This window comes from Neopelma chrysocephalum, unplaced genomic scaffold, assembly GCF_003984885.1.
Source record: "Neopelma chrysocephalum unplaced genomic scaffold, ASM398488v2 Primary Assembly neopelma1_24, whole genome shotgun sequence".
In the NCBI taxonomy this organism is placed as follows: domain Eukaryota; kingdom Metazoa; phylum Chordata; class Aves; order Passeriformes; family Pipridae; genus Neopelma; species Neopelma chrysocephalum.
Genome location: NW_020897693.1, coordinates 46,954,705 through 46,967,921, shown reverse-complemented (window position 1 = coordinate 46,967,921; position 13,217 = coordinate 46,954,705).

Here is a 13,217-nt window from a genome sequence, read left to right as displayed (position 1 = left end):
TACTTGGCAGAGGCACAAGAAGGATGGAGGAGGGAGAGTGATGGAGAAGAATGCAATGCTGTTCTGAGCACAGTGAAAACTACAGAAAGAAAAAAATAATCCTGCAGAGGTAGAAAAGCTGATTTACAGCCGAGCTCATTTTTAGAGTGGCAGCCACCAACATCTGCTAATGGCAGTAAAAGTCCTCCCACTTTGGCTACACATCAGCTCCTGTATAAACTCATCTGAAGGCTGGCAGGCATTCTGGGATGGCTCTTTCCATACGTTTTATTGCTTCAGCACTTGTGAAGGGGACAAATTTCTGTTCCTGATGGCCAAGAGCCACACATAACCTGCAGCTTCACCTCTCACTGATGTTCAAACCCCCCTGCACTCCCTGTCCCACACCCACTTGTTAATGCTGCCCCAGGCTGCAGAGTCCCAGCCCAGCCCCCACTTTCACCACAGCTCCACCAAGCCCCTACTTCCCAGTGGAGGACAACAGCACAGCAGCTGAGCTTCCTTCCACCTGGCCAGGAGTTCCCTTAGGAAGAAGGCTCCAGCTCACCAAGCCCAGGGCAGGCATTGCCTGGAGAGTGCAGCATGCACAAGTTATCCAGGGCAGTGCCAGCAGGGCAGGAGAACAGCTACAACTTCTGCTAAAATTCCTCTGCAAAGGACTCAGGATGCTAATGGGTTTTAATCTTCCATGAATTTGCAAAAGCAGTATCCTGCAAAGCTGCAGCCGATTGTTCATGCTTACTCACCTAGTCTAACATTTATTATATTTTTCAAACAGACATTAGTATTAATTTAATCTTGATTTTATTTTTTTTTTCTGAAGTAGGCTATAATTATGTATGCTTTTCCCTGTGACATTTGCTGGGATATAGTGAGGCCAGGGCATTTTTAAAGATTCAGTATAACTAGCATTTCAATTAGTGTAAGCACATGAAGTAAACATTTTTAAAAAACAGCCTAGTCACTTGAACTCATATACATGGGACAATTTGATTTTTAATTGACTGCAGTTTTTTATTTTTTCAAAGGATAGGAAGTCTGATTGAGTGGTGGAAGTCCTAACAGAGTATGCATGTTAAAGCGTGCTGAATTTCTCCTCATTTTCTCCTCACAGCTGTAATATATTTTCCTTTCCACAGCTGAAGCTTCATGTTGACACTTAATCTCTGTGCTGCTGCCTTTAGTGGGGAGATTTTCATATAGGAAATTTCCTACTGAGCAACGCTGTTTCACTGAACAAAGCTGCTTCTCTTTTGGTCCATCCCATCAGCATGCCTGAGCATGGATTGGCAAAGGCATAAGTAATATTTTCAGTGGTTTACCCTTGCTCTTTAAAAGCAATCACAGAGAAATACGGTATTCATCTCATTCCTATATTTCAGGGAACATCTCTGAAAAGAAAAATAAAATAAAGGCCTCCTTTGGGGGTTCACAGGTCCCAGCTACCTACTGAGAAGTAGGTCATTAAAGCAAGAGTCACATCTTGCTGTGTATTAATGCAGCATCTCACACAACAGACCCCTGACCTTGCTTGGGGTGCTGGGCAGGAGGCGGCAGCGCTCTGCAGCAGTAACAGCCATTGAGCCTTTAATAAGTTGTCTCAAATTACCACAGGAGGCATTAAGGAAAGAGACATTTAATTACAGTTCTCTGTTAGAGGGGGGAAAAAAAAAAGCAAGGATCATTTTAATTCATCTCCCACAAAGCGTGGGAAAAGAATGCCATCTTCCCTGTTAAATCTCCTTTCTGTACCACGGTGACCGAGGCTGAAGGGCAGTGGGGAGAGGACACCAGTGGCTCCTGGAGAAGTAAAGTGGAAGGCTCAACTTCTCCAACCCACTATAAAGGCAGTTACAATATAGCAGTGGAGAGGTTGTCCTGCTTGGAGAAAGCTCCCTGTGTTCCTGCCCGCACCTGCTGGTTGCACAGCTCTGAGTGCGGCATGTTTGTGAGAGGGCACTAACATTTCTGGGCTTGTTGCAGAAGCCACAGGGAGAAATTACGCATTGAAGCTGAAGAGTCAGGCTTGGGAAAAAGACAAACTTGATCTTTCCCTGCAGGAAGCAGAGGCCTGGGGGCTCACGTGGTAAGAGGGGCATGTCCCTAAAGTGACTGCTCAAAGGCACATGGGGGAGGCTCCCGCCCTGGGAGCAGCAGTGGCAAGGAACTCTGCGTGCAGATACCTCATCCCTGAATAACCCAACCAGGCTGGAGTAAATTGGGCAGGTCTTTGGCCCCAGTTCCCCCCAAGACCTGGAGAAACATGGGGACAGTACTCAAGAAGAAACCCAGCATCTACACTGCTATTTCTCTTTCCAATAAAACTGTTACAATGCCTAAGTGAAGCATGATTACAAAAACCAAGAGTATTTCTAAAAATAAAGAAATACCAGGAAATGCCTACATATGAAATGCAGCATTTTATCTAACACTCCCAATTGAACTAAACGCTGCACTGCTCACTCTGCCGTTCCCAGAAAAAGCACGGTACATCTCCAATTGATTTACCCTTATTACTCATTTTGTAGTGGGGTTTGCAAATTCCTCTCCCAGCACAGCACATAATTTTTCTCCATTGCTGATGAACAGCAGCAGGCTGACTCCGATAAATCCCACTTGGTCAGAATTGAGGATCTCCATAATCATTCCTCCTAACCGAGTGGGTGAAAACGCTGCTGGCACTGCATTAGTGGGAGGCAATTTCAGTAGTTGCATTTATCCTTTAGCTTCCTTCAGCTTCTTCCACAGATCCCAGAGCTTTCCCATTATTTCAGATGCTGGAGATGCTTTCCTCAACTCAGGTGCAAAGCAATCCTCTCCAGGAAGAAAGGAGATTTGAATGCCATAATCCCTGGGAAGAAAATCACCTTTAGAAAGGCTCAACCCAGAAACATCAGTTGTTCCCAAGGGGAAGCGAGCATTCCAGTGCCCTTTTCATGCCTCAGCTGAAGGCATTTGGCTTGAGCTGGAACCCAACAGGTCCCATGGTTGGAGTAAGATTTATGAGTAGCTTAGCAATATGTTTGTTTTTGTGCAGTCAGTTACTACACACTGACAAGTGTCCTTAACTTGACACTTCTGGGGCTGGCATTTCCTGCCCAACAGGAAAATTGTTGGCCAAGAGGGTCTAAATAATTAATCCCTGGCCATCCTCAGTATTTGCTGACCCTGAGTGAGGGTCCATGCTCACTTTTCCTGGGCATAGGTAACCTCATTTCCCTCTTTTTTTTTTTTTAATTGAAGTTGCAGTAGGTGAGTACCAGAGATAAACAGGGGAGGAGGAGGAAGGTGACAGTTTAAACACCAAAGCTGACCTGCCTGGTGTGCCAATGATGCTCTTCCATTGGCAAACCATTTCCCCATCTCTCCCTACAGCAGGGGAGAGGCAGCAGGGGACAGCAGTGCAAGAAACGCAGACCCATCAGCTGTGCCTCTCAGTTAAAGGTGATATCTAGAAAGCTCCTCACCACAGGACGGAGGTGGCATGCCTGGCTAACTGTGCCCCTCAGTATCCTCAGGAAGGGATACAGAGGTGGAGCCTCCCCTATGCCCTTCCCAGAGGAGACTCAGCCCAGCTTCCTGACCCGTGGACTGGTTTTGCCTCGAGATCCTGGTGCCCCCCAGGCCTCCAGAGGAAACCACGTTATTTTCTCTCAGGGACACCTGGGGCCTTGCCTGGACTCTGCCAATTAGAGGCAGAGCTGCAGAGACTGCAGAATTACTCTCATTTTGTATTTCATTTTTTCAGTTAGATTAGTTCAGGAATCAGAAAATGAATGAGCTTAGCTCAAGTCCCACAAGCCTGCTTTTCCTCCAGGCAGCTAAACACGCAGCTCGACTTGCTAGGCAAACATTTAATCACTTTCTGCACTCAGCATCCTCCATCATGCTGGGAGGTGGGCTTTGGCCAGGTTCCTTAAACAGGCAAAGCAGCCTCATGAATATACTTATTTCCCGAGCAAGTTGTGGTCGACGCACAAGGACAGACACAAAGAGAGGAAATCACCTTTTGTAAAGCAGCAACCTTGTAAATAGGATCAGGTTCAATGGCTTTCTTGGCTTCCAGAGCATCTTCAATGCAGCTATGAAACAGGAACCCATCTGATAACGTACCTATCCAATAATTTATTCCAGGAAACAAAGGGGAAGGGAGATTAACCTTCAAAGGCTACCAGTGCCAAGTATCATGGGTTTGAGTGGAGGGCATTTAAGTTTTCCAAAGTCCTCCTTTTTCATGAAACTCAAACTACTTGGTTTATCCAAAATAAGACTAAGGTGCAGCTGCCTCCTCATCAAGTACCAGGCTGGGAAGAAGTGGCTGATCATGGTCTTTAACCTAGCAGAAGGCAATGCAATGAAGTATACCAAGTAGAAAACAAAAAAGATGCTGGGCAAATTAAGGCAGCAAAGGTAACTTAAAATTGAAGCAAGTTGCTTAGGGACCTTGTGAATTCATCATTGCTTGAAGTCAAACCTGGGCATCTTTCCAAGAGCTACGTTACAGCTCAAGAATAAATTACAGGTGTGACAGAGCTTATGTTCTGGAAGCGCAGAGATATGACAAAGGCCGTGGAAACAGTCACATCAAGCGGATATCATTATGAATAAATTGTTATTCCTGATGGGAACTGCGGAAGTGTGCGGGAGAGGAAAGGGGAGAAAGGGATAATTAGGGCAAGCTCCCACAACTGCCTGTATCAATGGTTTGTCCTCCTGAGACATCACCTCCAAACGAAAACAGCACTGCTTGGTTTGGGAGGCTGGATGAGACCCCTGAGGTAAATACCAACAATGCTGGGCTTGGAAGAGCAGTCCTCACTCTGGTACCAAATGCCAAGCATATGCTCCACATGCACCACCTGCTCCTACTGCTGTCCTGCTAACCTGAGCAAACGGGGACCTGCTTTGTAGAAGCCTCTACCCTCAGCTGGGGAGGTCTAGCTGGCATCCAACAGCTGGAACCTACCACGGCACATCAGAAAGCCACTGCAGGTTTAAAACCCATTCCTGGGTTTCCAGACTTCAAAACCTACAATTCATCCCACTTCATCATTTACCACTAGACATGTGGGTCCTTCATGCATCCCAGCACAGCTTGTGCCTCCCTCTCAAATTATATTCATCCAGACTTTTCTTCAGAGAAATCCCCCAAATAAATCATTAGTGATTCATAATTTATTGAAGCAGTTCCCAATCCTTTGGAATAGGTATTGCTTGGGCTGTCATCTGACAAGATTAATCACTTTTCAGAGCCACTGGGAACACCTTCCCCATCCTTGCCTCCTCAGAGCTTTGCCGACTCTGGCAAAGTACAGGCTGGAGGTGCCACCTGGCACTCCTGCACTGAGCACAGGCTGTTGAGAAACAGTTTTCTATAGAAAGATAACCAAACTCAAAGTTTCACAGCAATAAAGAACACGGCACATCTGTCACTCAGCTCTGCTAATGATTAATTCCCTTTGCCGCCTCATTTCCAGGACTTTGTCAAGAGCTAATTTCTAGCCCTACCACACAGTCTGGGCTGAAGCACCCACCTCTCCACCCTCCTTGGCCAGAAACCATCTCCTGCAAAAATAAATCCTGTCAGTTCAGGGCTCTGAGCTGCTCCCTGCACCAGGGGCATAGTCTGCACTCAGTGCCTCCTTTCCATCCCCCAAGGACTTGCACCGCTTCCTTCCAGCTCCTCACTGTTCCTGCCTCTGCCCTTCTGCAGCCTCTGCCTCACCACTGGACAAGAGGTGGATTTTTTGTTAGTAGATTTCAGTATCTTTGAATGGCCAGAGTAATAAACTTATGCCAAGCTTCCCACATGAAAGACCTCCTTCTAAGGGGGGTTAGGAGGGAGTGAAGAGGAAATACGAGGACACATCCATGCCCCTTCCTCCTGTAGGGTCTTCAGTTTCTTCCCCAGTTTCTGCTGTAGGCACTATTCAAGACAGCAGCACACACACACTGCCCAGCTTCCAGCCACAAACACACAGCTTCCAACGGCTTCTGCAAGCATTAATCAAACACTTCAGGACACACAGTTTTCACGTACTAATTTACTCAAATGACATGTTACTTTGTCTTCACATCCAAGACACCTAAACAGCTGAACAGAAATCACAAACCGAATCTCAAAGGAATAATTAGTATACAAAAAATAAACCAAGCTGAGCTAAAGCCACCCAGACAAGTGGCCCTTGGGGTCTGCCTACAAAACAACTCATTTAGAACAAAATAGTCACAGGATAGTCACTGAAGAAATTTGGACAGTGTTCTCCAATGCTCCAGCTATTCTAGGAGAACAACCTGCTATAAAAGGCTGTCATGAAAAATGGAACCTGTGATCTGCAGCCAGACTCAGCAGGGAAAACAAACCAAACTTTTCATCCGTTACTCAGGAATGGCCTTAGAGATGGGACCATGGCAGCAGTCCCAAGCCCCAACTCCTCCACAGACTGCGATGGTGCTTCCACTGCTCCCAATGTAGGTTCCACGGTGTTGATTTCTAGACGCCCACGCTTGTCTGTAGCTGGAGCACAGCCCAACAATCTTGTTGATGTGTATAATATCAAGACATTCTTCTTGTGCTCTCCAACTTTCCTCTGTGCTTTGATTCTGCTTGGTTAGGAGTTTCCAGAAAAAACTGCTAAAAATACAATCCCCGCCAAGGAGGAAGCCAACACCAAGGGCAGTATCCTTCTAGTATTGGAGAACTTCAGCCTTCAGAAAGTGAGTCCACACTGACATCCGTCTCCAGAAGATTCTTGCATCCAGCCAAGGACCCCATTCCTCCAGTCTGCTACATGACCTCAGCCTCTATAACATTCCTGCAACAGGGACACACTCACAGCCACATGCAGCTCAAGTCAGCCCCTTCCCACCAGCATTGACTTTTCATAGGACTTGTCTTGCACAAGGCAAAAATAACCCATTGCTATTAGAGAATATCCACCACAGACCTCTTGTACAGTACCTTGTTCGAGCACATTTCCTAAACCGACATTTGGTAGCCAAGTATCACAAGGATTAGAAAATGCATCTTCCTTAGGTGTGTTAATTGCTCTTCTACAACTGTGAAACATTAACTAAGGGTTTACTTCCCAAACCCCCACAGGCTGGCAACCCAAGCCCTAACTGACCCTTTTTCTAGGACTGATTAATCCATAGGAAGGACACATCCTAACACTTTCCATCTGCAGACATCAGACTGACATTACTGTCTACCCAGAGCTCATGGGTGAGTTAACCTTGACTTAGGTTTGGCAAAAATTAGCAGGAATTATAGTTTTGCTCCACCTCCATGAGCACGTTAACAACCCACAGCAGTGCTGTGAGTCCCCCCAAGTGACCAGCAGTTGTTTGAAGCCTTTAGTAGGTTCTGAATTTTTAAACAAAGACATATTCTCCTGAGGGTTTACAGGCCATTAAGTAAACATTAAACTTTTTAGCAAAATGTAAAAACATTGAAAACCTTCTCAATTACTCAGCTTTCATTTATACAGCACTGTGACCTCTCTGTCCCAGGAGGCTGTAGAAACAAGACTGAGTTACTAAATGAAAAAATGCACCTTTACAAGAAAAATAGAGATGACTCCACTGCCTTTTGGCAATCTTTAAATGTAAGAACAGCAACAAAAATTATATAAACCCTCTTTGCTTCATTTTACAGATTACTTTTTTCTTTTCATACCAGAGCAAAAGCAAAACATTGCAGAAGGACAGAAAACAGGACCACATTCACTGGCCTCTGGTTAACACAATTATTCAGGAAATCCTTAAGATTAACCTGTTCGATCCAGGAGATTACCATCTCCAGTGGACAAAGTAAAAAGCAAAGAGTTTCACGAATGCAAGATAATTCTCTCTTTTATGTCTTCAAAATGGGTTCACCAATCAACAAGGAAGCAATTTGAGGTGCTGGATGCTCTCGTGAGTCGATAAAGCGTTGCTGAAATCTTGCTGCTTCTCACAGCACACCAACACATCCCTTCATTAGCAAGGCACGTCCTTCCTTGTCAGGTTTCTGCTTGGCCACAACACTAATGAGAGGCTGACAGGTAATCATTTAAAACTGCATTTGCTGTAACGTTATCAAGTTATTTACCATCCACCTGGTCCAACTCTTACTGCAGACTATGCAAATGCACCTAACAAGACTTGGATTAGGCTCCTTGCTGTTTATTTAATGCCTACTGCAGGGGCTACACCCCCTCTTGGGGGTGACTTGTGGTTTAAAGCATTAATACAAAAATATCTTGGGAAGTTAGGGAATCATAAGTAATTTTTATTTATATATATGTATATAAAAATCAAGTTTTCTCCTCTTATTGTAAGAGATTTTCTCTGCACCTCAAGAGCCAGGCTGGCAGAAGAAGACTCAGTATTTCTCATTATGGAGACCCTAGGAAGCACACATTTGAGGGCAGTGAAGATGCAAGTCAGTTGATAGTTATTTGTTATGGAGGTTTTTTCTTGACACTGAATTCTGAACCAAAGATCTGGAGCCCTGGGCAGATCCCAGCACTCACCGCTAACAATGCACTAAAATAAAACCAGGAGGAAGAGAAGTTATCCATCCATGCCTTGGGCTAAAGGCATTGTTCATAACAAATTGCTTGACTAGTTTATCTTCCTTGTGTACACAGCACAATTCTCTTAAATTATTTTTCTGCTGCTAAATCCCACTGTGGTTCTGGGTCACTCATTTAGAGTCAAAGCAAGAGGCTGCTTGTGATGGAGCACAGGCACGGGGTATTGTTTGCTTCCCGAGTAAGGCACGGTGCTGAACCCACAGTGCTGAACCCACAGCCTCCCATGATTAATTGCAGAAACTGAAATCTTTATACAAATACTTTTAAAGGATAATTTGTTTAAGCTTAAAAGTTATCTTCTCAGAATATTTGTACCAGTGAGACTTGACCGTACAAGGGGGAGAACCAGTCACGCAGCAAAAGGGAATTAGCTTAAAAGAGAACATCCAATTGACTGCTTTTGGGTTTATTAATAGGTTTTTTTAATTTATTTTTTCAAGAGAGAACATTAACAGCACAATATATTGATAAGAGACACAAAGGTACTTTTGGCATCAGAAAAGCTGTCCCTAAAGTTGTACTGGACAGGCTAAAAATGGTAGAAAATATACATATATTTTCAGCATTAGTGACACTTCTTCACAGGATGACACTTCTTACCTGAGCTGTCTCTTCAAGACAAGGGGGACACAGGGCCCAAAGGAATGGAAATTGGGTTCAGTGAGGTTCCCCACACAACACAGACACATTTCTAGAGTACTCAAAAGGTACCCAGCCACAGGGGTCTGGCACTTGGAGAATGAACAGTTACTGCATCCCAATGGCAAGTGTCCCAGCTGCTGTGGGCTGAGGTTCAAGGCAGGCAAGGTGCCTGCAGCGAGCCAAGGCTTCTTCAAATCAGCTTCTATACCCAGAATAGCACACACAAAATCCAGGTGAGTGCTACACCACCACCTTTACTTGCCCAGGGGCATGTCTCTCAAGTCTTCCCCTATTCCAAAGTCATTTATCCCACCCCCCAGACAGCACACAGAGCATAGCCATGGACCTGACAACTCAAGGGAGCTCTCCGTCCCCTGCTCTCACCCACACAGATGCCAGCCAGCAGCTTCATCCTGGTGCATGGCTGGACTGGAAATCCACAGCCAGCACACTCCTACACCTCTATTCACCTCTGACACCGGAGCTGTTTGGCCTCTGCAACCACTGGCCAGCTGCAGGCAGCTGAAAGCCAGGACAAGGGACAACTCCTAATACAATCATAGGCAGGTATGTCTCCTGGAGCACCCTTCCACCAGAGGCCGTGGTCCTGCCAACAGTATACATTTCTGGGATTCAACACTACTCTCCTAGAAAAGCAGCTGGCAGTAAAGGTGGACCTAACTGGCAAACCAGGGTTGCTCAACACCCTTCTGTACGAAGAAGCAGGGGACGGGGAAGAATCTTCTCAGTACCATGTTCAGCACAGTAACTACAGCATCTCCTTCACATACTTTCAAAGTTTAGGATTAATGGAAATGTTTGTCCTCAAACCTGGAAGAATCACCTCACTAGTTTTACTCCCATCAACACTGCCTTTATCAGAACATGTGATGCCCAGGTGCCATTTTGAGAGAACAGGCACAACCCCCAGACCTCCTTTCCACCTTTCCAAGCAAGGCAGGAAGGCACAGGCGCCTTCCTTTCATCTCCATCTGCTTGGGCAGACGAGTCTTCCAGAGCCAGGATTGTACAAAATACCCCACAGGAACTTCCCAAAGCATTGGTATGAGGCATCCACATTTCTTTGTCCAGCTGCAAGTGCAACACCCAGTGCTGCAGCGAGGGGTCTAAGTCCTGCTCCCCTCCTGGGTTAAGCCCAGGCAGCCATGGCACCAGTGTGGTTAATGCCCAGCTTCCACACCCGAGACAGAGCCCTAGGCTCTATCTTCATCTATAATAAGGAAAGGAATAAGCACTTCCAGCATGTAATACATTAGATCAGTTTTCAACATCTAATTTAGGATTAAATTAATTATACCCTAGAAAAGCTTATTTCTCTCTAAGGGATTCTGGACAGTGAGCTCAGGCAGTGATATCCTTATCCACTGATGAATCCTGCACCTTGTGATAGACTAGTCAGGCACACTGCTCTCTCTGGCAAACCCACTGCACCCATTCTTCTATTTCATTAATTCACCTAATTCTCTTTTCCATCACAGCTTATTCTAAACCTTGAACACACAAGGCAGCATCAAGAACTCTGCAGCTGCCTAGATCTCCTATTCATCTTTTTCTTTGAGAAATCAGTTCGGTTTTGTCACACACACAGTCTCATCTACCATTTCAAAAGCTTATTCATGTCTTGCTAAGCCATACAGTCTCATAAGCTAGGTGTCAGACAAATTATGCCTGTTCCCCCAAAGTGTGCAGGTAGGGAAAAGCACCTGCCAGTTCACATGTGCATGTTTTATTTCCATAATTCCATGCACCACCTCCTGTTGCAAACTAACTTCATGGAAACTAAGCATGTGTCCAGAATCAGGACAAACACCTCACCTCTCACTCACCCTCGTCTCCAGCTGAATACAAGCAGAAGTCAGCATGATGTTTCAGTTCTTTTACTCCCATTTCCTGATCTCCCCCATGTAAACTTCTTGGCTGGTGAGTGTTTTTTCCCATCTCAGAAATCCCTGCCCTTTGCTGCCCTTGCTAGGCTAGGCCTGCAGCCCTCCTCCACACCACCTTCTCCCCTTTTAGCAAGGGAAACTTCCAGGTGATTTCTCCACCTCATATCAAAGTTCAGACCTCCTGTATACTACTGTCCTCAAGAATTCCCTCCTTGATGACTTCAGAAACTAGTTCCCTTAATATTTTACAGTGATTCTCTCCTTAGCCTTTCGGCAGCAAAAGAAAACATCTTCTCTACCACTGTCAGTAGGAGTGTTTTTGTTTTGTTGTGTTTGTCTTTACACACACAGTTTTTTGACTGTTTACTAAAAGAAAGACCAGAAATTACATTTGCCATTATTACCTCAAAGACTAGATGGGTGGATAAGCCAGAGCATGGTTTGAAGGAGAATGTTATAATGGGTTTGATAACTGGGTTTATCTCTCAAACATCACACTGCATCTTTCACACTGGAAGATAGTTTATGAAATGAAATCCAAGCTTATACTGTTATTCCATAAAGCTGATAGTTGGGGATTTGATTAAGATCTCAACACACAAACAGCACCAACACTGAACTCTTCCCTTTCAGCCTGAACTCCAACTCATTCTGCATCCTACAAGACATTTCCTATCCTAAGGGAGAAGTACTCCATGCTGCCATGTTGCTCATACTCCACAGGAGGGGAACGGCCTGGAAGACACACTCATGCTTCGGAAACTAAGGTTTCCCCATATACACCTTTCCATTCTTAGTTAAGGTCCAAAGCTTAGTTAAGGCCAGACCTCGAAGTCCAAACCACGGTAGTTGCTTGAGTGCTGATGATGCCTTAACACTTCAGCACTGGAAATTATCAGATTCCAATTTTTTTATGAAGGACAGGTTATCAGGAATACTGAACACATTAATTCACAACTGCATTCCTATTTACAAATACATACCAGTACTAGGTAGAAATGTAGCATCTGTGTTTCCAAAAACAGCAGTATTACCACTACTTTACCTTTGCTTCTGGACTCCTCAGGACACTCCTGAGGTACATGTTCAGGCAGGGAAGTTCCCATTTCCTCACCTCTTTCTGTTCCCTGACTGAAAGAGGGGAAATGCCTTCTTTTTTATTTGTGTCTTTGTTTTACTTTGGGGCAAGAAGAGCTGGTTTGTATTGAAGGTCTAAGGGCTGAAAGGACTTTGAGTCAAACTCCCCTGGAAGAGCAGATCGCTACTTTACAATACTGGTACCATACTCTCTACCAGCAGGAATATTACAAGGATGCTTTCCAGTAAGGAAGCACCCTCAGTTTTCAAAAATGCTGTCTCTTCTTCCAAAACCCCAAGCCCTTCTTCCTCCCCACCCCCTTACTTCACAATATAGAAAGGCATGACTAATTCCTGCCCTCCATATGCTGCAGCATTGGAAACCACCACAGTATCCTTCTGTATTAGTTCTGCTGTAGAGAACTTCTTGTCATCTGTCCTGCACTAACACCCAGAGCACTGCCGGTACCTGCCTGTCAAAAGTAACAAGGCAAGACAGAGCAGTTTCCCCCAAACTGCCCTATAAAGTCTTGTCTGGGCTTCTGCATTTAGTGCTTAGTAGCACCAAGCATGTGAAAAGACAAAACACAACCTTCCTGAAAATCTCAAGGCACAAAATTTCCTGCCCTTTGGAGCACCTTCAATAGCAACATCTACACACTGCTAAGCTTTGAGGGCAAGGGTTGCCTTTTTCTATATTTTAAACGCATTTCCTTCATTGTAGGACAAAGATGAAAATTTTGTCAACGTGTACAGCCAAGTGCTCTTTGCATGCAGCAGAGGAAGCAGTTTATTCTTCAGGTCCTCCTTATATTAGGGATGACACTGTCAACTACGCTCCACCCATATTCTATGAGCAAGGCTCCTGCTCTACCCCTTCAAAACCAGCCATCACTCCAGTCCCACTGCTTCCCAAATGCGAGAGCAGCTGCCTGGAAGGTGGCCAGGGAAAGGAATGTGCCACACCACCAGGCAAGGAGGAGCAGCCGCCTCTCCAGGGCCACTGGTGGGA